The sequence below is a fragment of the Bos taurus genome, chromosome 13, assembly GCF_002263795.3.
Source record: "Bos taurus isolate L1 Dominette 01449 registration number 42190680 breed Hereford chromosome 13, ARS-UCD2.0, whole genome shotgun sequence".
Classification (NCBI taxonomy): Eukaryota; Metazoa; Chordata; class Mammalia; order Artiodactyla; family Bovidae; genus Bos; species Bos taurus.
In genome coordinates, this window is record NC_037340.1 from 28935967 (window position 1) to 28963236 (window position 27270).

The window sequence follows — 27270 nt, forward strand, 5'->3', positions numbered from 1 at the left end:
CAGTCACAAAAGGACAGATACCGTGTGATTCCATTTATGTGAAGTAGTGACAGTAGTCAAATTGATAGAGACAGAAGGTAGAATGATGTTGCCAGGAGACGGCACAGGGGGAATGGAGAGTTACATTTAGTGGCTGTGGAATTTCAGTCTGGGAAGATGAAAAAAGTTCTGGCAATGGATGGTGGTGATGGTTCCACAATTATGTAAATCTATGAATAACACTTAGAAGAAATGGAGCAGCTATCATAGTCAACAAAGTGGTCCAAAACGCAGTACTTGGATGCAATCTCAAAAATGACAGAATGATCTCTGTTCGTTTCCAAGGCAAACCATTCAATATCACAGTAATCCAAGTCTATGCCCCAACCAGTAATGCTGAAGAAGCTAAAGTTGAACGGTTCTATAAAGACCTACAAACCTTTTAGAACTAACACCCAAAAAAGATGTCCTTTTCATTATAGGGGACTGGAATGCAAAAGTAGGAAGTCAAGAGACACCTGGAGTAACAGGCAAATTTGGCCTTGGAGTACAGAATGAAGCAAGGCAAAGATAATAGAGTTTTGCCAAGAGAATGCATTGGTCATAGCAAACACCCTCTTCCAACAACACAAGAGAAGACTCTACACATGGACATCACCAGATGGTCAATACTGAAATCAGATTGATTATATTCCTTGCAGCCAAAGATGGAGAAACTCTATACAGTCAGCAAAAATAAGACAGGGAGCTGACCGTGGCTCAGATCATGAACTCCTTATTGCCAAATTCAGATTTAAATTGAGAAAGTAGGGAAAAATCACTAGACCATTCAGGTATGACCCAAATCAAAACCCTTATGATTATACAGCAGAAGTGACAAATAGATTCACGGGATTAGATCTGATAGATTGCCTGAAGAACTATGGATGGAACTATTGTATAGGAGGCAGGGGTCAAGATCATCCCCAAGAAAAAGAAATGCAAAAAAGCAAAATGACTGTTTGAGGAGGCCTTAATGTAATGTAATGTAATGTAATGACCTTACAAATAGCTGTGAAAAGAAGAGAAGCCAAAACCAAAGGAGAAAAGAAAAGATATACTCATTTGAATGCAGAGCTCCAAAGAAGAGCAAGGAGAGATAAGAAAGTCTTCCTCAGTGATCAGTGCAAAGAAATAAAAGAAAACAATAGAATGGGAAAGACTAGAGATCTCTTCAAGAAAATTTGAAATACCAAGGGAATATTTCATGCAAAGATGAGCTCAATAAAGGACATAAATGGTATGGATCTAACAGAAGCAGAAGATATTAAGAAGAGGTGGCAAGAATACACAGAAGAACTATACAAAAAAGATCTTCATGACCCAGATAATCACAATGGTGTGACCACTCACCTAGAGCCAGACATCCTGGAATGTGAAGTCAAGTGGGCCTTAGGAAGCATCACTATGAACAAAGCTAGTGGAAGTGATGGAATTCCAGTTGAGCTATTTCAAATCCTAAAAGATGATGCTGTTACAGTGCTGCACTCAATATGCCATCAAATTTGGAAAACTCAGCAGTGGCCACAGGACTGGAAAAGGTCAGTTTTCATTCCAATCCCAAAGAAAGGCATTGCCAAAGAATGCTCAAACTATGCACAATTGCACTCATCTCACACGCTAGTAAAGTAACGCTCAAAATTCTGCAAGCCAGGCTTCAATAGTACTTAAACTGTGAACTTCCAGATGTTCAAGCTGGATTTAGAAAAGGCAGAGGAAACAGAGATCAAATTGCCAATATCCACTGGATTATCGAAAAAGCAAGAGAGTTCCAGAAAAAAAACATCTATTTCTGCTTTATTGATTACGCCAAAGCCTTTAATTGTGTGGATCACAACAAACTGTGAAAAATTCTGAAAGAGCTGGGAATACCAGACCACCTGACCTGCCTCTTGAGAAATTTGTATGCAGGTGAGGAAGTAACAGTTAGAACTGGACATGGAACAACAGACTGGTTCCAAATAGGAAAAGAAATACATCAAGGCTGTATATGGTCACCCTGCTTATTTAACTTATATGCAGAGTCCATCATGAGAAACGCTGGACTGGTTGAAGCACAAGCTGGAATCAAGATTGCTGGGAGAAATATCAATAACCTCAGATATGCAGATGACACCACCCTTATGGCAGAAAGCAAAGAAGAACTAAAGAACCTCTTGATGAAAGTGAAAGAGGAGAGTGAAAAAGTTGGCTTACAATTCGACATTCCGAAAACTAAGATCATGGCATCTGGTCCCATCACTTCATGGCAATTAGATGGGGAAACAGTGGAAACAGTGGCAGACTTCTCTTTTGGACTCCAAAATCACTGCAGATGGTGACTGTAGCCATGAAATTAAAAGAAGCTTGCTCCTTGGAAGAAAAGCTATGACCAACCTAGACAGCATAGTAAAAAGCAGACACATTACTTTGCCAACAAAGGTCCATCTAGTCAAAGCTATGGTTTTTCCAGTAGTCATGTATGGACGTGAGCATTGGACTATAAAGAAAGCTGAGCACCGAAGAATTGATGCTCTTGAACTGTGGTATTGGAGAAGACTCTTGAGAGTCCCTTGGCCTGCAAGGAGATCCAACCAGTCCATCCTAAAGGAGACTGTTCCTGAGTGTTCATTGGAAGGACTAATGTTGAAGCTGAAACTCCAATACTTTGGCCACCTGATGTGAAGAACTGACTCATTGTAAAAGACCCTGATGCTGGGAAAGATTGAGGGCAGGAGGAGAAGGGGTTGACAGAGGGTGAGATGATTGGATGCATCACCGACTCAATGGAGATGAGTTTGGGTAAACTCTAGGATTTGGTGATGGACAGGGAGGCCTGGCGAGCTGCAGTCCATGGGGTTGCAGAGTCGGACACGACTTAGCAATTGAACTGAACCGAACTGATGAATAACACTAAATACTTTAAAATGGTTAAAAATGAACTTACTTACAAAACAGAAAGAGATTCACAGACTTAGAGAACGACCTTATGGTCACAAGGGGGAAGGATGGGAGGATAGTTAGGGAGTTTGGGATAGACAGGTACAGTCTGCTATATTTTAAATGGATAACCAGCAAGGACCTCCTGTTCAGTGCAGAGAACTCTGCTCAATGTTATGGGACAGCCTGAATGGAAGCTGAGTTTGGGGGAGAGTATATAAATGTATGTGTATGGCCGAGCCCCTTTGCTGTGCACCCGAAACTATCACAATGTTGTTAATCAGCTGTACCCCAATACAAAATATTTTTAAGTGCTTAAGATGGTAAATTTTATATTACATAGATTTTACTGCAATTTTTTAAAAAGTTAAGGGGAGCAGTCAGTACCGTGCTGGAATGTAACCACATCCAGGTCAGTGCTAAAAAGCAGAATGGACCTCAGCTGAATGAGTCAGATAAAAATAACCAACTCTGACTTTCAGTCTCTGCCCAAGACACACAAATACATGATGTCACTGACACATTCCTAAAATATCCTTTTCAATGCATGGTCAAAAATGCTTTCTTTTTATAGATGAATCTACACAGCTCTACCATGACAACTCAGAGAATAACAGCTGACTTTGGGATATTCACAGATAATTTTCCCCAAGGGTGAGGGGGCAAGAGGACATGCACCTCCAGCAATTAGTCCACTTGATGAGGGTCCATTAAGCCCTTCTGGAAAGAGAGCAAGTGAAAGCGAGTACAGTGGTTTTCAGTAAAGGCAGACCTGGTTATAATAATGTTGGCTGTCTCACTCTTTTGTGACCCCATGGACTGTAGCCTGCAGAATCCTCTGTCCATGGGATTTCCCAGGCAAATTACTGGAGTGGGTTGCCATTTCCTTTAATAGGGGATCTTCCTGACCCAGAAATCAAACCTACATCTCCTGCATTGGCAGGCAAATTCTTTACCACTGAGCCACCTGGGAAGCCCCAAGAATGTGGGTACCATGCACTCAGTACCTGCTCTATAGAGTGAAGTGTCCTCGTTGCTCTTCACCTACTCCTCCTGGCAGGTGCTAGAAGGTGTGTGTGCAGGGCCCCCTTGCGCTTCTGTGGAGCTACATGGCTGGGTTCAGCTGGTGAGTGCTGAGCAGCAACGTTTGTCACTCACAAACAGAAGCATTTCATTGATGGTGCAAGATTCTAGGGAGAGGAGTGGTGACCTGTGATGCTTGAGATGGTGGCTTTTCTATCAGAGTGAGGAGTCAGGGGGAGACATACTACACTAGACATAAATATTTGTAGGGATAAACCACCAAGACTGTGGGTAATTTGTTACTGCAGTTTATTTAGCCTAGCCTATATTTTGCGACAGAACCAAAACAACAACAACAACTGAGATACTGAACTGGGTACCCTAACATATATACAAATAGACCTCAGAGATACCGCAGTTTCCATTTCAGGTCACCTCAATAAGGCGAATATCACAATAAAGTACATCACATAGCTTTGTTTTCCTAGCAATTAGAAAGCCTTGTTTAACTACAGTGTAGTCTACTAAGAGTTCTTTTGTTTTTTTGGCGGGGGGGATCATTTATTTATTTACTTTTATTTTATTTTTTAACTTTACAATATTGTATTGGTTTTGCCATATATCAACATGAATCCGCCACAGGTATACACATGTTCCCCATCCTGAACCCTCCTCCCTCCTCCCTCCCCATACCATCCCTCTGAGTCATCCCAGTACACCAGCCCCAAGCATCCAGTATCGTGCATCGAACCTGGACTGGCGACTCATTTCATATATGATATTATTCATGTTTCAATGCTATTCTCCCAAATCATCCCACCCTCTCCCTCTCCCACAGAGTCCACAAGACTGTTCTATACATCAGTGTCTCTTTTGCTATCTCGTATACAGGGTTATTGTTGCCATCTTTCTAAATTCCATATATATGCGTTAGTATACTGTATTGGTGTTTTTCTTTCTGGCTTACTTCACTCTGTATAATAGGCTCCAGTTTCATCCACCTCATTAGAACTGATTCAAATGTATTCTTTTTAATTGCTGAGTAATACTCCATTGTGTATATGTACCACAGCTTTCTTATCCATTCATTGGCTGATGGGCATCTAGGTTGCTTCCATGTCCTGGCTATTATAAACAGTGCTGCAATGAACATTGGGGTAAGAGTTCTTTTTTAACATTAAAAAAGCACATCCCTTAACTGAAAAACACTTTGTAGCTAAAAAATGCTAGCGCTGACATATATACACTACTATGTATAAAATAGATAGCTAGTGAGAAGCTTTTGTATAGCAGAGGGACCTCAGGTCAGTGCTCTGTGACAACCTAGAGGGGTGGGACAGGGGTGGGGTGGGAGAGAGGCTCAAGAGGGGACATATATATTTTTAAAAAAATGCTAACAACCATCATCTGAGCCTTCAGAAAGTTGTAGTAGTAACGTCAAAGGTCAGTGATCACTGATCACCATGACAAATATATTCAGAATGAAAATGTCTGAAATACTGTGAAAATCACCATAAATGTGACACAGAGACAGGGAGCAAGCAGATGCTGTTGGAAAAATGGCACTGATAGACTTGCTCAACAAGAGGTTGTCACAAACCTTCAATTTGTGAAAAAAAAAAAAAAAGCACAAACACAAAACAGTATTTGTTTAGCACAGTAAAGTGCAATAAAACAAGGTCTGCCTATAATCTGTAAACCATCAGCAACTCTGCAATGAGATATTATGTACCCATTTCCTGGATGAAGCAGTTGGGGGCAAAACATCACACCCACTAAGGTAGTACTAACAGCTAAAACTCGAAGAGCTGTTCACTTTCCACTGTAATGTAAAGTTCCCTTTAACATTCATGTCTGGTTTAACCATTAAGAACCATTATGATAGCTCAGTTGGTAAATCATCTGCCTGCAATGCAGGAGACCCAGGTTTGATTCCTGGTTTGGGAAGATCCCCTGGAGAAGGAAATGGAAACCCACTCCAGTATTCTTGCCTGGAGAATCCCATGGACAGAGGAGCCTGGCAGGCTACAGTCCAGGGGATCGCAAGGGTCGGACACAACTTAGCAACTAAACCACCACCACCAACCATTAGGAGTCACTGTCATCTCTAAAGGGTTATGTTGTTTATCCTTGAGATAAAATAATGATTTATCTGCCCCCACTTGATTCATGTCTAAATAAGCATCACCTTTCTGGAAGAATAGTCTTCTTTGGAAAGCAGGGCCCTCCAGTGCTGTTGGATCCCTTGAATATAGAATCTTTCACAAAAGGCTCAACATCCTACAACCCCAGCTGTAAAACGAGAGATAAAACCCTAATGTTCATTCTTCTGACACATTTGCTCACAGACACTGCACAGCACAGTTTACCTTGGGTCCCGAGGACCGAATTAAGTCTCGAGTCTGTCTTAGGCTCTCAGATCAGAATGAGCGTGCTGCTGCTGGGGTGGGGGAGGGCCGAAAAACCGGGCTGGATCTGCACAGGAAAGAGTGTGGGGCTGGAGTCTGGCCTCTGGTCCCTGGGCCGGTGACCAGCTATGGGGTATCAGCAGGTTATCCTCCCTTTACTGATTCCTCGTGAAATGGTGAAGAAATGAATACCTACCCAAGGGATTGAAGTGTAGAGAAAGTGAGTTCCTACTTATAAATCACCCAGAGGGTAAGCTGAAGAGGAACATATCTAGTATTTATGGCATTAGAGGAGAGCAAAGTGCTTTCCAGTAGGTGCTTGAGTCCTGTTACAGCTGAACGGCATTCCCCTTAAATTCTTATGTTGAAACCATAATCTCCAGTATCTCAGAATGTGACTCTCTTTTGGAGATTGGGTCTTTACAGAGGTAATTAAATTAAGTTCGATAAGGCCCTCAGGGTGGGCAGTAATTCTAAGTCACTGGTGTGCTTACATGAAGAGGAAATGTGGATGCAGACACGCATGGAGGGGAGGACAATGTGAAGACACTGGGAGAAGGTGTCTACAAGCCAAGAGAGAGGCAGCAGAAGAAACCAGCACTGCTGACACCTCTGTCTTGGACTTCCAACCTCCAGAACTGCAAAACTCCTGTTGTGCAAGCCTGAGTCTGTGGTTCTTTGTTCAGTAGCTCTAGCCTCTCCTGGTTGCAAGTGACCAGAGTAACTCTGAAAACACTCATTAGCTACTGACAGCACATTGGCCACAAAGAACCCCTCTCTCTCATAGGCCTGGGCTGTAATCATCCTGCAAGGGACCCAAAGGGAGGCTTCGTGGGCTGCTGACCTACCCCTGCAAGGGGCTCCCCCAAATCAACTCTCTACCCTGCCCCCCACCAAGGAGAAATCTAGTCCTAGGCTCAGTAGGAACCTTCCAGAGAAACTGTTGGTCGATGCTTGGTTTCTTGTTGAACCACCAAAGTTTCCTCAGGTTTAAATAAAGATCTAGGTCTTTGATTCATGGAGTGAATGGAGGCAATGGAGGCAATGTCAGTTTATCAAGAAGAAATTTTATATCACAACCAAACACGAGATCTAATGTTATTCATATCAGGAAAGTACTTTTTCAAATACACAGGCCTAAGGAGTCCTGGTTCAGAAAAAACTAAGAAAGCACACACACAGAGACATAGAATGGGCTGTAAGAAATTAAGTTGTTTTGACAAAACACCAAGTCCCCTAGGCAGAAATATGTAGCACGGTTCCCAAAGGAAGGTATGGTGCCAACAAGGTAGCTGTAGAGAGGGAGGTGAATACCCTCCTCAAGGAAAACAGAGAAGGGAGAATACGCGGAGACACAGAGGGATTGAAGACATGTAGGAGAGGAAATTTGGTATGTCCAGTAGCAGAGGGGTCTGAGAACATGCAGTTCAGGGACGTGGAAAGGGAAGGGGCCGCAGATACCAGTCACAGGCTCAGCTGCAGAGATCCGGCAGCCTTTACACGTATGTGAAGCCCTGGACCATTTTTCTTCAGAGGAGACTTTTCCAAATAATCAAAGGATGCTGGCAGTTCTCCACTTGGCTATGTGAACAGCTTCTTCAGTATGTAAACCAACATGAGGTGGGCTGGGATAGAAACATCAGGTCTCCTCTGGTATCCATATGTACACACTGCTGGCCGCACAGGGGGCCTAGGGACCCCAAGAGGCCAGTAGGAGACCAGATGGCATCTTTGGGGGAATCCTGCTTTCATCCTGGTGGAAACTGAGTATGCTACCTAGGTGGCCAGAGGGAGCCTCAGAAAGACAGTTATTTATCTTTCCAATGGTCTCACTGCTGAACACTTGCTCCTGCAGACATGGGTTCGGGCCTCAGGCCCTGGGATAAAGATACTACACAGTCCCCAAAACCCGACAAAGGAAAACGCAGCTCAGAGCCCTTGTTGGGAGGAATAAGATCACATTAAATTTCTTGCCAATTTCTTTTTCTGCTAAACTAGCTGGCTTACCATGCAGACAGCTCTCTCTGCCTCTCTCTGCTCTGCTTCTCTCTCTCTCTCTCTGTGTCTTTGTGTCTCTATCTCTATAACCCTCTATATATCTCTGTTTCTTTGTCTCTCTCTGTTTCTCTTTCTATATATATGTACCTCTGTATCTCTCTCTGTTTCTCTCACCCTCTCTCTGCTTCGGTCTCCCTCTCTCTCTGTATCTCTCTCTGTCTCTCAGTCTCTGTTTCACTCTCTATCTTTGTCTCACCCTCTCTCTGCTTGTCTCTCTCTAGCCAGTGTTCTAAACAGCAGCCCAAAGATCCATATGTCACAATCTGGCAGAGGAAGCTGGTATGAAAGACACATCTATTCTCTTCCTTTCAAATGACAAATGGGAATGAGCCCCATTGAGGGAGGCGCAGATGATGAGGAGAGGGAGTGGATGCCACAGGGGGCATAGGACTTACACGATGAAGTCTCAACCATGAACTAAAGCTCGGCTCCACTCCATGCTTCTGTGTGTCGTGAGGACATGGAGATGCTTGGGGGGTAATTTGTAAAGTGCTTCCACACACTGTGCAAGAGCCAGAAAACTCTACTGGGGCCTCACACAAAACATTATTTCTAAGAGTTTAAAAAAAAAATTTCTTTTGGAAACAAGCCACTGTAGATGGTCAAATCCTATCCTATGCCACATGATAGAGTAAGTAAGTGTGCCTTATGCTTCTATGTCCTAAACCCCCTGCCTCCCCAACCCCAGCTCCCCAATGGGTACTCATCCGGAGTTGATGTCTGCCATCTGACACCCCCGTGATTCAAGCCAGCAGACTGGAGCACTTGCTATGTGCCAGGCAGAGACCTGAGCATCAATAAACATCACATCTTTATTCTCATACAACACCAGGAGTTAGATAACTAATACATCTATACCCAAATATAAGCAGACCCATCTTAATGAGAAGATCTTCCCAATACCAGTTCTTATCCAGTCACTTATATAAACTCTTAGGGCTGTAGCTAAAGTAAATATGACTTACAAAATTTAATTTATTAATACTAATTTGGTTGCACATACATATTTAAAACCACAAACTATTTAAATTATACATGAATGGAGAAATATTGGCTCTTTCCAGTCTGACATATCATTACATAATTTTATTCATTGCATGTTCATTATCTCTAGAGCCAATTTTTGAGTCATTCAATTCATTTTTTTTCCAGAACATGTCATCTTCATTTCCATCTGAGTTGTTCGAGATATAGTACTCTGTCACTAGAAAGTTTATCCCAAGCCATGAATACCCATTAATATAACATTAGGACAGCTGTTTTATGTATTCAAACTATAGGTGTGTATTTATGAGCAGCACACTGCAACCAATTATTGCCTTTGAAGGAAATCTTCAGAAGCTCTGTTTACAATGGCATCCATATTCTCAATTCATGATGTCAGATTCTCGGAAATAATTGCTAAATCTGTGTTCAATTCACTTGCCTCCTTTCTGTTGACTTATTCTGTATTATGTCAAGAAACCCCTATAAGCATCCCAAACAAACGCTGGGGTGTCTGGGATGCTTACATTTCAGGGATGCAAGTCATTTCGTGCCAATGTGTTTTCTTTAAACAAGGTTTTGATCTGTGTGTTGTGCTCAGTTGTGTCTGACTCTTTGTAACTCTGTGGACTGCAGCTCACCAGGCTCCTCTGTCCAGAGAATTTTCCAGGCAAGAATACTGGAGTGGCTTGCCATTTCCTCCTCCAGGGGATCATTCCGACCAGGTATCAAAGCCATATCTTTTGCATCTCCTGCATTGGCAGAAGGATTCTTTTATCACTACCATCATTTTTAGTTAAAGGATCTCAAATTTTCAGACACTTTGTAAGGATCCAAGTTTTTAGATATGGCTTCTTTAATAAGGGATGCTTTTGGTGAGCACCCCTATATTCTGATTCACTTGAGATCATTCATCCCATTTTACAGATAATGAAACTGAGGTTCAGAAGTTGAAGTAACTTTGCTAACATCAAAGAGCTAGTGTTTGACTTCCACCCAGGGGGCCACATGCTGAACCACTAACACTATTGCCTGTACTCCCTCATGTGGCCCCTGACCTCGTGTCCACTGTCTTCAGCCAGTTGCCTTTCCATGGCTTCCTGCTGGCCTCAGAATCCATGGCAATCATCATTCTTTCCTCTGAGTCGGTAATTTCACACACACGAATTTATCAGAGGAAGCCCATCAGAAATTCACATGATTATTTAGCCCAGGGATATTCATGATAGCATTATTTTTAAGGACAAAACCTTGGAAACAAATTAAGAATCCACAATGAGAAATGTTCTAAACTACCTACATGCTCACAGTGGAATGGTAAGCAGCCATATTTAACATTCATGAAGTGTTAAGCGGAAAAAATGAGAGGTTGTGTAATGTGATTCTAGCTTTATTATTATTATTTTGACCTTACAGCTTCTGGGATCTTAGCTTCCTGACCAAGGATTGAACTCAAGCCCACAACAGTGACAGTGTGGAGTCCTAACCACTGGACCACCATGGAATTCCCTGACTTCATCATTTTTAAAAAATAAAAGTATGTATACACCAAAAAATATGAGGAAAAAGCACAACAACAAGTTAATTCAGTTAATCTCTGGGTGATGGAATTAAATGAGGTGGTAATTTCCCATTTATATTTTTCTCTTTCTCTCTTCAAAAAAAAAGTCATGTGTATTCCAAAAGCATAATTCCAACAGTGAGAATTTCAGGGGGTCAAGAAAGAGTAAGCAGGCCACATGGAATGGCAGGAGACAGAACTGGGTGGAAACGATGTCTTCTTTTATAAACTGTTGCCTGGACTACTTTCACAGAGGTGTTGCCCTGCAAAAGGATTTTCCAATTAAGGAGAAAAGATTAAGGCTGTAATCCTGAGACGTTATCAAGTCCAAAATCGGTTTGGTCTCCCCATTACAACTGCACAGGTATAATAGCCTGTCTTATAGAACCAACCAAGTGTGCAAAGCACTTGGCATATGTCAGACCCTCTGCTATGGCCAAAAATCAATCAAACTCTCCTAGGGAAGAAGCCAATGCTCTTTTAACCCAGTTCCTGGCCCAGGGTTTGTGCTAGGTGGGAAGTAACCATTTTGGCAAAAATGACACATTCCCTACCCTCAGGGAGTCCACTAATCCAGTTCAGCCAGGCAGATGAAGACATGGACCCAGTGAAGAGTAAGGAAATGGGCAGTCTCAGGGAGAGGCCCCAAAGTCACAGCCAGTCACTTGGTGGTACCTGGGAGGGATGTCCAGTACCTAGAGGGCTAATGGTACTAAATGGGAAAAGGGAATAGGAAGCCAACTGTACTCCTTGCCAGAACAAACCATCTCTTAGATAGCTGCCATTCCATTCTTCTGTCACATGTTTCTAGCTGCATTCAAAAATTGGCCTGTTTCAAGAGATCATTGAACTTCCCTGGTGGCCCAGTGGTTAAGAATCCACTTGCCAATGCAGGGGACACAGGTTCAATCCCTGGTCTGGAAAGATTCCACATGCCTCGGAATCCATATGCCGCATTCCACTAAGCCTGTGTGCCACAACTACTGAAGGCCATGCACTCTAGGCTCTGCACCCCACCACTACTGAAGCCCTTGCGCGCAGAGACCATGCTCCACAACAAGAGAAGCCCCTGCAATGAGAAGCCCACTCACTGCAGCTAGAGAGTAGCCCCTGCTCCCCACAACTAGAGAAAGCCTCTGCACAGCAACAAAGACCTAGCACAGCCATAAATAAATAAAATAAAAATTTAAAAAAGAGCGCTCACTATCAGATCAGATCAGATCAGATCTGTCGCTCAGTTGTGTCTGGCTCTTTGCGACGCCATGAATCGCAGCATGCCAGGCCTCCTTGTCCATCACCAATTCCCGGAATTCACTCAGACTCACGTCCATAGAGTCAGTGATGACATCCAGCCATCTCATCCTCTGTCGTCCTCTTCTCCTCCTGCCCCTAGTCCCTCCCAGCATCAGAGTCTTTTCCAATGAGTCAACTCTTGGCATGAGGTGACCAAAGTACTGGAGTTTCAGCTTTACCATCATTCCTTCCAAAGAAATCCCAGGGCTGATCTCCTTCAGAATGGACTGGTTGGATCTCCTTGCAGTCCAAGGGACTCTCAAGAGTCTTCTCCAACACCACAGTTCAAAAGCATCAATTCTTCGGCACTCAGCCTTCTTTACAGTCCAACTCTCACATCCATACATGACCACAGGATAAACCATAGCCTTGACTAGATGGACCTTTGTTGGCAAAGTAATGTCTCTGCTTTTGAATATGCTATCTCACTATACCCAACAAGAATAAATATGAAAACATGTACACAACTAATACATAAACTCTGTGGCAAGTGGCCTCTAAGACAGCCTCCAATGATCCCCACCTCCTGGTATTTACTCGCTAGTGAAATGTGAAATTCCCTTCTCCCCCCAGCTGAGATGATCTCATTGTTTCTCATAAATAGAATACAGCACAGGATGTCACTTCTGAGGTGCAATTATAAGAAGACCGTGGCTTCTAGAGAAGACTAGGCATTCTCTCTCTCTGTCAGTCTTTCTCTTTGCTTGAACTGGAGGAGTCCAGCTGCCACGTCGCAAGGCATCTTTGTGGAAGAGCCATGTGGTACAGAACCCAGAGCTCCTAACAACCAAGGGAGTGGGCTCTGACACAAATATCTCCCAGGCAAACCTTCAGATGCGAGCACAGCCCCAGACAACAGCTTCAACTACAACTACAATCTTTTGAGAAATCTTCGAACAGAGACACTCACCTGAGCTGCACCCAGATTCCTGACCAACAGAAACTGTGAGTATTAAATGTCTGTTATTTCAAGTCAATAAGATTTGGGGTAACATGTTAAACAGAAGCAGACAATTATACAGACTCTAAACAGAAACTTCCGAAAAGCAGTTCCAGGTATTATGAATAAGTTTTGAAATAAGAAGTCTATTGTGATTTACTCAGCCCTTACAAGCATTCTGGATCCAGATTCCTATGAGTTCATATCTCATGTCCTCCCTTTACTAGCATATATATACAGGCAAATTATTTAACCTTACTGTCCCTCAATCTGGGTCTGAAAATGGGGAAAACAACACCACTTAGCTCACAGGATAAAAACTAAATGAGTACATTCACTCATTTATAGATATAAACTACAGGACCAAGGAGCAAGTTCTATGTAAGTGCTTATTAGTACGACAATTAAAACATGGTACAAAATGAGATCTCACTCTCATACGTTTACTTTTAAGACTTGTATTTGCTTATATTTCATTTTGATAAGACTTCAGATTTACATATGACCAGACACTCTTCTAGATTTCTCAAAAGTTAAATTTTATTCCACTTGTTTTGGCCTTTTCTTTCTCTTTCATATTTTTTTCAGATTTAAAGAAAAATGCATCCCTAAATACTCTACTATGTCTTTCTGAAAACCAAACTATTTTGTCACATAACCACAGGAAATCATCAAAATTGAGAAACCAACATTGAACAATTATTATCATCTAATCTACAAATCTTACTGAGTTTTTTTTTTTTTGTCATTTGTCCCAATAATTTCCTTTAGAGCAAAAGAATTCAATATCATGTGCTGCATTCAGACGACACATCATGACTAATCTACAATCCCTGACTCTCTTATTTGTCTGTGTTTTACAATATTGATATTTAAGAAGAATTTAGGCTAGTTATTTTGGAGAGTCTCCTTCACTTTGGGTTTGTCCAATGTTTCCCATAATTAGAGCTCAGTCATGCCTTTTGGCAGGAATACTCCACAAGTGATGCCGAGTTCTCACAGCATGGTGTCAGGTGGCACTTGCTGTCCATTTGCGCCATTTTTGGCAACATTACCTTTGATCATTGGTTCAGGAGATGCCTGTCATGATCTGTACTGTAATGTTACTATTTTTCTCTTTGTAACAAAAAGTAGCTTGTGGGGACTATACTTGGAGACCATGTAAATATCCTTTTATTCCTCAAATTTTGATCCACTATGCTAAGCCAATTATCACTATGCTGGTTGGCAAATGGTGTGTTTTTAATTCCATAATTTATTTTGCATGCATTAGTTGACATTCTACTTTAAGAAAGAGCTTTCCTTTCTTCCCCATTCATTCATTCATTCATTCACATCAGTGTAGACTCATGAATTTTTACTTTTTTCAACAGATTATTATCTTTTGCTCTCCATAATTTGTAATAAAGCCAAAGATAAATCTGAATAGCTCTGAATCAAATAGATTACTTTAACAACATTTAAGGACCAAGAATATATATACATTCATCTCTAAAAGACATGGGTATATGTTGGAACAGAGACTTTGCTCATGTTAAGAATTTTTTGTTATCTTCATCTATGCTCTGGTCAAGGTTAATTCCACTGAAGACTAAGTAACTGATTTGGCATCATCATTAATCATTTCTGCAGAACATGACAGCATGAAACATTCAAGATAAATAGTGAGCATTTCTTCTAAGATTTAAGAAAACTATCCTAATATTTCGACAGCAGTTTGTCAAAGAAGAGCAACACAGTACTACCCACTCCGGATCTCCTCCATCCAACTGGACAGAGCAATTCTCAGGAAAAGAAGCAGGGTATGACACCAGACAGGAAATGGTAGGGAACGTTGTGCCAAAGCATAATCTCCAAGAGTAAATGCAGATGGGGACCCAAGAAGAGCACTGGTGTTACTACTCACTGGAAATTGTACATTTTAATGCACCAGGATGCTTAGAATTTCAGAGAACAAAGAAGCAAAGGCATGAGAAAATCAGACCAGTAGAATAGCACTTGTTGGACACTGGAAATCTAGTTATGAGCAAACATGCCTCAAATTGCAGATCTGAAAAGGTAATTAGTTCAGACACGAGAAAACAATCATGAAAGGGACCCTAAATAAATAAATAAAGTTTAAAGCTTGGATATCAAAAGGAGATAAGAGCAATTTTGAAAATCATTGAATTGATAAAGGTAGTTTAAGTAAGTCACCAGATAAAATATAAATATACCAAAAACATTCAGGTTCCTATACACTAGCAGACACTGGGTAAAAAAGGTAATAGAGAAAAGAAAGACTCTGTTTACAATGGAAATCAATAAGTAGAAATATTTAGGAATGATGCTAATAAGAAATGCATAATAGAAATCCATACAATGAAAACTATAAAACTTTAATGAAAGATATAAAAAAAACTTACATTAAAAGAACGCATAAACAGATTTCTCTGTGGTGTAACTAAAATTTAAAAAAATGGCAGTCCTCTACAAAATTGTACATTGGTACAATGCTAGTTGAGTAGAAATTATAGTGGACTTGAACAATTTTGACTAAATTATTTTAAAGTTCATTTGGACAAATAAGCAAGAAAAGCATGAAAGTATGAAAGTTTTAGGAGGTTTTCCCTGATAATTGTTAAAGTCAATTATAAAGTTACAATGATTATTAGAGTACAATACTGGTAAAAATCTCAAAAACAGTATTAGAACAAAATGGTCATTAAATTGGTCTTACTGTATATGCTAAACAGAACTTAAAGGAAGAAACAGAAAGGGCAAGAGATGAATTACCTCTGAAATGGATAATGACTCTGTTTTAAAAAAAAAAAAAATGTAGGGACTTCTGGAGTGGTCCAATGGTTAAGAATTTTCCTATCAATGTAGGGGACATGTATTCCATCCCTGGTCTGGGAAGATCTCACATGCCACAGGGCAGCTAAGCCCTTACAATTCAACTACTGAAGCCTGTGCCCTCTAGAGACCATATGCCACAAGAGAAGCCCTTTCACCACAACTAGAGAGTAGCCCCTGTTTGCTGCAACTAGAGAAAGCCCATGCAGCAAGAAAGACCCAGCACAGCCAAAAATAAATAAACAAAAAATAAAATTTAAAAAGGTATACATAATCATATACAGTATTTGTATAAATTATCATGTGTATACCTTCAAAAATTAAAACCTAAAATAAATACTAGGCTGCTGCTGCTGCTGCTAAGTCGCTTCAGTCGTGTCCGACTCTGTGTGACCCCATAGACGGCAGCCCACCAGGCTCCACCATCCCTGGGATTCTCCAGGCAAGAACACTGGAGTGGGGTGCCATTTCCTTCTCCAATGCATGAAAGTGAAAAGTGAAAGTGAAGTCGCTCAGTCGTGTCCAACTCTTCACGACCCCATGGACTGCAGCCCACCAGGCTCCTCCGTCCATGGGATTTTCCAGGCAAGAGTACTGGAGTGGGGTGCCATCGCCATCTCCGAAATACTAGGCACTAGGTAGGAAAAAAAGAAATTGGTTGTTTTGGAGAAAAAAATAATCTTACAGTGTAACTATATAAAATACTCCAGAATATACCCCAATTTTTAAAAGCCAAAGCATTTAATAAGTTGGAATAAAACAGAGGTTAATATTTGATCTCAGGATGATAAATGACTTTTGAAGCATAAAAGCAATGAACCAAATCAGAGAGTATAAGTCACATACATGGTTAACTAATTTCCAGCAAAAGCGCCGAAGTAATTTATACTGGGTTAAATGCGTGTCCACCCAGAGTCCCAGAATGTGAACTTAATTGGGAATAGGGTCTTTGCAGATGTAACTGGTTTAGACGAGTTCATAAGGAGCATGGTGGCCCTTATAACCAGTATGAATGGTATCCTAATAAGAAGAGAAAACAGACACACAGAGGAAAGACTGTCACGTGGAGCCAGAAGCAGACATTGGAGTGGCTGTCAGCCAATGAGTGCTAAGGAGTGCCAGCAACCATGAGAAGCTAGGAAGAGAAAAAGAAGGATTCACCCCTTATTTTAACCTTCTATCTTCTAGAACTAGAAGAAAATTAGTTTCTGGGTTTTAAGTCACCCAGATTGTAATTTGTTATGTCAGCCCTAGGACACCAATGCAAAATTCAGAGGGGAAAGGAAATCTTTTCAACAAACGGTGCTGGAATATTGGAGAGCCTTGTGTATGTCTGTGTGTGTGTGTGTGTGTGTGTGTGTGTGTGTGTGTGAGTGTGTGTGTGTGTTTGCTCAGCTGTGTCCAACTTTTTGCAACACTATGGACCGTAGCCCAAGATTTGGAAAATATTTCTAAAATAGGACAAAAAACATACACTACAAAAAAAATAAATCAATAAATTTAACGTCATCAAAATGTAAAACTTACACTCCTAAAAGACGTGTTACAAAATAAAAGGCAAGCCACAGACTGGGAGAAAATATTTGCAGACATATATATGACAAAGGGATTTTATAAAAAATATTTATATACTGATGTTCAAAGTTCAATAATGAGATAAATTTAAAAATGGACAAATGATTTTAACAGACACTTCACTAAAGAAGATATAAGAATGGCAATATGATATGAAAATATGTCTAGTATCATTAGTTATTTGGAAAAAGCCAATTAAACCATAATTAGATACTGTTAGATACCCAGTAGAATTGCTCAAATTTAAAATGCTAGGAGAGGGATTACAAGGAACACAAGGAAACTTCTAGGAATGATGTATTGGTTCATTATCTTGATTGTGGTGATGGTATAATGACTGTATATATATGTGTGTGTGTGTGTGTGTGCGTGTGTGTGTATGTATATATATATGTCAAACTTTATCAAGAATGTACACTTTAAATATGTGCAATTATTATATATTAATCATATCCTATAACAAAAAGAATGGAATCATACAATTTAAAAAAGTATGAGCCAGGGACTTCACTGGTGGTCCAGTGGCTGAGACTCCAGGCTCCCAGTGTTTGATCCCTGGTCAGGGACCTAGATTCCACATGCTGAAACCAAGAGTTCAAATGCCTCAACAGAGATGGATGATCCCAAGTGCCACAACTAAGATCCTGAACAGTCAAATGTATAAATAAAAAAAATAAGAAGTATGAGGCAAACATATGCTTAATGTACCAAACATACAAAGTGGCCTCAAAAATCAAAAAGAACACATGAACAAATTTTAAAAGTAGTCGAGAACAAATTTTAAAAGTCGTCAAAATTGTAAACAAAAATTCACAACTAAAATACATATATAATTTTTCAACAATTATATTAATAAAATATTATTAAAAACAATATTTTGCCCACCAGTTCTCATCAATAAAACTGGCACTTTTTTCAATTTTAAAAATTAATGCTGGCTTTGATGCAGTGAAGTGAGCATCCATATTCCAGCAATGTTAATGCAATTGGAGAAACTTTTCAGAGAAAACATTTGCCAATATTAAAATCTTCATATTGCTAGGTGTCACAATACAAAGTCATCTTAATTTTCTCCTCCATAATTTCCTTTTCACATTTTTAATAGCAACCATAAATTTTTTCACCAAATAAAAATTTTTAAAGGGGAAAATGCTTGAATTAGCTTCATTTTGAAAATGTACAAGCACAAAGAGTTGGATGCACCTTGAAGGTCTCCCTCCCTGTTGACTACAGGTTTCCCACATTGGGGGAGGGCAGCTTGACATTGTCACCAGGGGATCTGCTTCCACATGGTTCGTAGGATACATGCCATGATGACCACAGTGTCCCATTTAGCATCTCCCATCCATACGTGGTTCCAGCTTATTCTCTCATGTATACCTCTATCTCCTGTTAACAATACTCAGAGGAAATTAATAATAGCATCGCAAGAAAGAAAAAAATCTCTATGTCATAGATAATGTCCAGATACAGAGAGAGAAAAAAAAAAATCCACATCTCATCTTGTTGGCAGCTTACCCAGAGTCCCAGGGCAGACTATTACTGACATCATGCAGAAAAGGGAATAAAGAGGAATGAATTAAAGTGAAGTGACCTGTAGTAGAGTCTCACTGGGTCATGGAAAGACCCAGACTCCAGCTCAGCATGATCCACCTTCCAACCACTGCCCTCTCTCCCTTCCATACCATGCAGACTCTCATTTGCTTTCACAGTAATCCAAGTTCTAGGTGGGGATCTGTTTATCTTCAAGTAAACCAATAAAGAAGTGTTAGTCCCCACAAGTCAAACAATCTAGCGGAGGGAAACTGTCCAGTCTGCAGATATGGACACCAAACAATGACTGAGTCGATGGGTCAAGCCAACAACAGCTGCAACAACACACAGAAAACATGAAAAGTCTTCTGGGGCTCAAGTTTCACACACTGATCAAATCAGAGGGTTACCAGTTGTCCCAAATACTCATTAAGTCACAAGGAAAGAGTGTGTTCTTTCATGGCCTGACACATCAATGACAGTGTTGAATCATTATGAAGATTAGAACCAAAGCCAGAATGATCACCATTCAAGGCACATGCTGATCTTGACCACTTCAAATTGACCACCTCCTGTCAAGGAGCAGAACAGACTCAAAGAGCATTCACAGCCAAGCTCACAAAACAGTCAAGGAGCATTCACAGCCATGCTCACAATCCCCACCTTTGTTCTTAAGAGAGACTCTCCCAGCAATGAGGAAACATGACTTTTGTCAAGGCAAACGATTTCCTTGACCATAAAAACAAATTAAAAGTGAAACATGAATATAGGAGAAAACCTGAGCGTTTCCCCTGATAACAAAGAAGATACAGTGATATAATGTTCAGAATTGCTCAATTCCAAAAAGAGCATTCAGGTCAAGCTTTGGGCTGCATGACTAACTTCTTTGAGTATGTCACTCACTTTTTTAAGTCAGTTTTTCCACTGAGAAAAGGAATAGGTTGACATAGATGATCTCTAAGAGCTTTATGCCTAACTACTTGGGGAGAATTTTAATACAAGATGGTATCTGGGCAATGAACACATGAGATTGAGAAGCTGGAGTCTGATCTTCAGCCATCAACATGGTCCCCTGCCCCTTTGTTCCAGACAGCATCTAATCTTTCCTTCCTTGGGGCAATATGCGTCACGAATCACTCTTGAGGCTACATGGAGTCTAGATTGAAAGGAGCATCAAAATATACTGAGAAAATATTGGGAGTACTATTCCCATTACATTTGCTTATATCCTTGTTTATGGATTCTTTAGGCATGGTAAGCTAAATACATATCTGATGAGTAAATAAATAAAGGAACAAACTAAATGTGAAGAATTCTCCAGACCATATTTTAATGTAGCTAACCTGACTGCTCTCATCTACTTGGACATCAGCAGAAACCAATAAATGAGAGAACAGATATCAAAAAGTACAGAAAAAAACTTTAGCAAGTATATACATTAGATATACAGTAGTTACACAGTAGGCATGACAATGGCATTATTAAATGCACATAGTGACACCTATAAAGAAAGCTGAGTGCTGAAGAATTGATGCTTTTGAACTGTGGTGTTGGAGAAGACTCTTGAGAGCCCCTTGGACTGCAAGGAGATCCAACCTGTCCATCCTAAAGGAGATCAGTCCTGAGTGTTCATTGGAAAGATTGATGCTGAAGCTGAAGCTCTAATACTTTGGCTACCTGATTTGAAGAGCTGACTCATTGGAAAAGACCCTCATGCTGGGAAAGATCAAAGGTGGGAGGAGAAGGGGGTGACAGAGGATGAGATGGTTGGATGGCATCACTGATGTAATGGACATGAGTTTGATCTAGCTCTGGGAGTTGATGATGGACAGGGAAGCCTGGCATGCTGTGGTCCTTGGGGTCTCAAAGATTTGGAAATGACTGAGCAACTGAACTAAACAATGGACAGAGTCTTTAAGGATACTAGATAAGACCATTCTGGGTTCTGGGGCTAAGACTTTTGCTTCATGTAATCAGCTATTTATGCTGCATGATACCAGCCCCTATTAACAGACAGTTTTGATATCTAGCTGGTTGTCAGACTGTGTCCCTGTTATCTCCCCATCCAGGTAGTCCTGTACTGAAAGGTTTACCTCCTCACCACCAGCCCAAATGCCCAGCTCTTTCCTTTCAAGGACCCCAATCAAAGCTGCTGCTTCCACCATTGAAACAGCTGTCAGAGAAGCAGCTGTCCAACAGCTGCCTTTTCCAAATACTTTTCCTTCCAAAGGGCTTCCCTTGTGGCTCAGTTGGTAAAGAATCTACCTGTAGTAGACCTGGGTTCAACTGCTGGGTTGGGAAGATCCCCTGGAGAAGGAAAAGGCTACCCACTCCAGTATTTTGGCCTGGAGAATCCATGGACTGTATAGTCTATGGGGTCGCAAAGAATTAGACATGACTGAATGATTTTCACTGTAAACTCACTTTTCCCTTCCAAAGAGGATGCCATGGCTGTGCCACCCAATCCCATTCCAATCCGGTGCACATCAGCCCCAGAGAGGGAGGCAAGATGCGCCGTGTGAGGAAAGAAGACCTGGGGTCTCATCCCGGCTCTGTCATTGGTGAGTTGGTGACCTTGGGTAAATCGTTTAACTTCTCTGCACCTTAGTTCTTTCATCTGTAGCCTGGAGGGACAACAAGGACAGACCTTTTTTTCTTGGCATTAATGTAGTTAATAAAGAGCTTTTAAAATTACTCTACTAGGTTCTTTTGAGGCCACTTGTGTTCAGAGAAAAGTAACTGAGAGACTCCAACCCAGGTACTGGCCTCGAGGGAGGTTGTTAACCAACCAGAGGCTGGTGGGAGGCAGCTATTCAGTCTTACACACACACACTCTCTTCATTTCCCTCTGTCCCCCTCTCGACTTCTCTGTCCTTCTCTCCACATCTTTGTGTCATTTCTCGACATACTTCTTCCACTTCCACATGCTTCCAAAATTTCAAGAATAATCTTTGATTCATAAGTGGAAAGAGTCTGGAGGAAAACCTGTCTTCTTCCCACAAAGCCACAAAATGCAGACATCGTATTTCAGTCTGTGCTTTTCTTCAAATATCTACATGAAAACTGGGCTGAGACATGGCTTCCCATCATCTCCCTAACCTGGTTATCTCCTCTCTGGTTCCCTAATACTAACTAAGTAACTCTAGGCAAGTTACCTCCTCCTTTGAAACCTGGTTCTGTAAAACGGCCTTTAAATAACTACAGCATGAAGTTGCCGTACATGTTAAAAATTTCATTGCTGGCACTTTGCAAATTCTGGGTAATGATTATACGTAAATATTCGTGATAATATGTTGTGTAATGAGGCTTATCTAGAAGGCTCTGGAATGCAGGCATATATGCTGCTGTAGGCTTGATGATGGTGGGGCAGGCAGAAAGGAGCCGGAGCTGAGAGTTTTTGCTCAGAGGGCTGAACCATTCTTACCTCATTCTGCCAACTGAGACCCTCCCTTGCCAGAGTTCATGATTTACAAACATACAAAAGGCTTCTGGGTGGTAAGCAGCAGCAGGAATTTAGAATGAGCCTCTTTCTCATTCCCAGAGGGGTTGAGAGACAATAGATAATGCTCTAGAGATGGAGAAAAAGACAAAGCACATCACAAACCCCAGGGGCCTCAGGCTTCAGGTGTGTTAGGATTTCAGTGAAGAGAATCCCCTCCTAAAGAACATTTTCTTTTACAAGTAGATTAAACAAGTCAGCATACTAATAGCTCCCTAATTCATCAGGAAGACCAGAGGGCAAGCCATAAAAGAAGTAAACAGCAAATCCAGTCCATGCTGTTCTCATTCTGTCAGTCAGATCCAGCAAAAGGGGTAAATAAACTAGCACAGCACCCCCTGGCCTGAATTCCTGTCCCATCCTTGCTCAGAAATTTCCTTTCAGGACAAATAGCCAGGAGGGGACTCATGTGCTATTTTCTGATGGCAGCGTTTAAGGAGACAGAGCCATGAAGTTTGAACAGACTTAATTTGAGAAAGCAGGACAGTGATACCCTCTTCTGGGAGCTGGCGGGACAGTCAGGTGGCCCAGCGTGGTCCCTCCCCACCAGTCCTATCCGAGAGAAGCGTCTTCTAGGTAGAGCTGAGGTCCTTGCACAGAAACTCATGAGCCCGTGGCCTTGACTTCAGCCAATCCAGAGGGAGGTGGGACTAGCCACATAAATCATTTGTAAAGCCTCTGGACAAGCCTGCTGCTAAGAATCACCCAAAGTTTCCATCTTCTTCCTTTGTTTCATAAACTTTCTTTTTTAAAAAAAATATTAATAAGTGGATCCATTTCATGTGCTTTGGAACCTCAAAATATAGAGGTTGTTTCTTGTAAATCTCCTTCACCAGAAAGGCATCCCTGTCCACAGCCAGCTCTGAGTTTCCTCAGTCTGTCCACGCACCACACACCACCACCTATTGTCTCCAGGAAGATGCTACAAGGACTGGTAGAGGTGGTGGTGTCCGTGATGGGATCTTTGGATCCCAGACAAGACCTCCTAAACTCCTTAGTATTCTGGGGTTGGAGTATGTGCAGAACAGGGACAATGTTCAAGGAGCCCTTGGAGTCATCAGAAGAACTGGAAGACACTTAATTTCCACTGTGACTCACGCCTGCCCTTGATAAATGCTATAGACTGAAGGTTTGTGTAACCACAAAATTCATCTGTTGCAATTTAACCTACAATGTGATGGTGTAGGAGGTGAGGACTCTGGGAGGTGATTAGGTTATAGGGCTAGAACCTTCATGAATGGGATTAGTGCCCTTATAAGAGAGATTCCAGAGAGCTTCCTGGCCATTTCTGACTCGTGGGGACGTAAGAAGACAACCATCTGTGAACCAGGAAGCAGGCTCTCAGCAAACAACAAATCTGCCAGCACCTTGATCTTGGACTTCCCAGCATCCAGGACCATGAGAAATAAATGTCAATAAGCCACGCATCCTCTGGTGTACTTCCTGGTGGCTCAGACACTAAAGAATCTGTGTGCAGTGTAGGAGACCCTAGTCTGATCCCTGAGTTGGGAAGATCCCCTGGAGAAGGGAATGGATACTCACTCCAGCAATCTTGCCTGGAGAATTCCATGGACAAAGGAGCCTGGCGGGCTACAGTCCATGGGGTCACAAAGAGCCGGACAACACTGAGTGACTAACCCATCCTCTGGTATTTTGTTATAGCCACCCAAAACAACTAAGACAAGAAGCAAATCCCAAACCTAATTAAGACATTCCTGCAGACAGTTCAGTTGCCAGGAGAGGTAATCCAAAGAAGGTGCTTAGACTGGGGCTGGGGAATAAACAGTCAGTGGGCACCCAGGGGAAGAGATGGAGTAGAGCAGCATCAGGCTCTTTTCCCTTGCACGGACATCCCCACGCTACCTATAAAGAGCTGTGGCATTAATTACACATCTTCTTGCTAAAGATTCACTCTTGGACTGTCTATGAAAACTAATGAAGACAATCAGAACACCACTCAAAACCTTTCCATCTGCCAAGCACTTCACAAGATGAGCTCATTAATCCACATGGCCCTCCCGTGAAGCTGGTAGTTATGCTTATGCCCAGTTTAGAGAGGGAGTAACAGCAGAGATAAAGCTACTTCCTGGAGTCTCTGGGTGCACTGCAGCCACTCTCTTCTTTTGTCCATAAGGCAAACCACGGGTCTCTGAGGAAGGATTTTCCTGTCGTTTCTTTTACCCTAGCTTTCACTGAGATGAGTATCCCGAAAGAGGGTAACAGATATACAGCCTGGATGGGACTTCTCTGGTGATCTAGTGCTTAAGAATCCACCCTGCAGTGCAGGGGACTCAGGTTTGATCCTGGGTTGGAGAACTCAGGTTCCGCATGCCATGGAGCAACTAAGCTCACACGCGGCAACTAGTGAGCCCGAGCCACAGCTGGAGAGTCTGTGCACCGCAAGGACAGACCCCACATGATGCAACTAAGACCCGATGCAGCCAAACAAATAAAAGAGAAAATACACAGGCCGGTTCTTCATGCTGTGCAACGCCTAACTAGTCCCCTTTAGAAGCAGTCATTATCCTCAAAGTTACTCTTTCATAGCTGAGGTATTGCCAGACTGTTACTGATGACCGATTCATAGCCATCAATGAATTATTAATTTTATCAACGGATATTTATTGAATCCCTTCTATATTTCAAATGTTATACTATGCCCTGTGCTCAGTGCTAACTTAGTTTTAAAAAAAATAAAGTGAATGCCCCCTCAATTTTGTTGTAATATTATTTAGCCTGAATATAAGGAATTCCTATGGAATATTTCATTAAAATAACCTACTGGTCCGTATTTTCCTTGCCTTCAACTTTTGCTTCCTCTAAATTTCACTGACACAAGGATGAACTAGTCACTTAATATTGTAATCCATTACCATTATTCCAAGTTTTGGGAAAAAAAAAGAACCCTTTTGCCCATTATTGGCTCTCAACTTTTCCCATAGCCACTTGTGCTACTTCTGAAGCAAAGAGGTATCCCTCCCTTGTTCCCCAAAGCACAGCAGATACCCTTAAGAGGCATGGTTCCTTGTGTCAGGCAGTAAGAAACCTCTGGTGAACCATGTGTGACTTTCCAGGGTGGTCACTTTTGTCAAAGTTTCAGGAAGTAGAAGTTAAATAAATTACCTGGTAAGTAACTTAAAATATTAATTTTCTAATAAAACAAGAAAGACCATATTATGGAGTTAAGTTCAAGCTCAAGACCTAAAGAAATGTCGAGTTCACAGCCCACCTCCAGCTAGCTCACTGCTATGAGATGCTGGGAGAATACAGACAGAGTGGTGCTGTGGGTCTAAACCATCATATCATGCCTCTGTCCAATTTGGGGGCAATAATGAGTCAGCACTAGAGGGAATCAGAAGGACTCAGCATTAGAGTTAGAGGTCCACAGATCAAAGGAGCCAACTATCATAGCCATCACTGCCCTATGATAGATGTCAATGGGCAGCTAAGATAGGATGGATATGTGTTAATGGGCAGCTAAGATAGGATGGATATGTGTCAGGGAGAAAACAGAGAGATGAATGAATGAAAGCAGTTAACCTATATACATTTTGTGGAAGTTGGAGTGACTGTTCCTGACACTGTACCCTTTTTAGTCAGCATGATGGTGCTTGTGAAAGCATGTAGTTAAGAACCCCAAATCTGGGACTACTCTGGTGGTCCAGTGGCTAAGTATCCTCCTGCCAGTGTAGGGGACATGGGTTCCATCCCCGGTCTGGGAAGATTCTACATGCCTCGGGGCAACTAAGCCGGCATGCCACAATTACTGGCCCTGCACGCTCCAGAACGTGCTCTGCAACAAGAGAAGCCACCACAATGAGAAGCCCGTGCACCGCAACCAGAGAGCAGTCCCCGCTCACCACAACCAGAGGCGGCCTGAGCACAGTAACAAAGACCCAGGGAAGCCGAAGAATACAATTTTTAAATTAATTTTTTTAAAAAACTGCTTTTCTGTTTTTTTGTTTTGTTTTGTTTTATAAAAAAGATCCCAGAATCTGATTACATGGGTCTGGGTTCCAATCCTGACTCCACTCACTACTTTAATGTGACACTTAAATATCTTCAGGTCCTAGGTTTCTTCATTTCTGAAGTACATTAAGAGTGGTAGTGTTTCATGGGACAGTGGTGAAGATAAAATGGAATAACTCATACAAAATATTTGTGTGCCCGATCTATAATATTCCCCCAATAAAAGTTAACTATTATGATTTCTAACATTTAAAGTGCTACACAATTACAACAATATATGTTAATGTTATTATCATTGTCCTTTTAAAAAATCTCTCATTCAGTGCCCTTAGTTTAAGGTTATACCTGATTAAAATGAGCAGATGGTATTTTATCCTTGGTTATATCTGTAGGATCATTGAAATAGGTTTATCTTTTTAATGCAAAAGTTTTTCCATAGGGATTTGGCAGATGTTTTATGATTTATGATATATTCAAAAAAATCTGTCACTTCTTAGATGAAAATTTTTAAAGTAAATCATATAAACTTTAGAATAAGGACTCATATTTATAAAATTATACAAGCTATAAATAATGAGAATATACTTTTAAAAGACACAGGGCATTTCTGAGAGTAAAAATGCAAAACTGATTATTTCTATAGTGGTTTCTAATA

The 27270-nt window shown here is 41.3% G+C and overlaps 1 protein-coding gene and 1 pseudogene across 3 annotated transcripts in view; one reads left to right on the forward strand and one right to left on the reverse strand.

The window, feature by feature from the left end:
- The window catches only part of FRMD4A (FERM domain containing 4A), an 849800-nt gene that overhangs the window by 586660 nt on the left and 235870 nt on the right, over positions 1-27270 (reverse strand). The gene's annotated exons all lie outside the window — the stretch shown is intronic.
- On the forward strand, positions 273-804 carry LOC132346887 (craniofacial development protein 2-like; annotated as a pseudogene).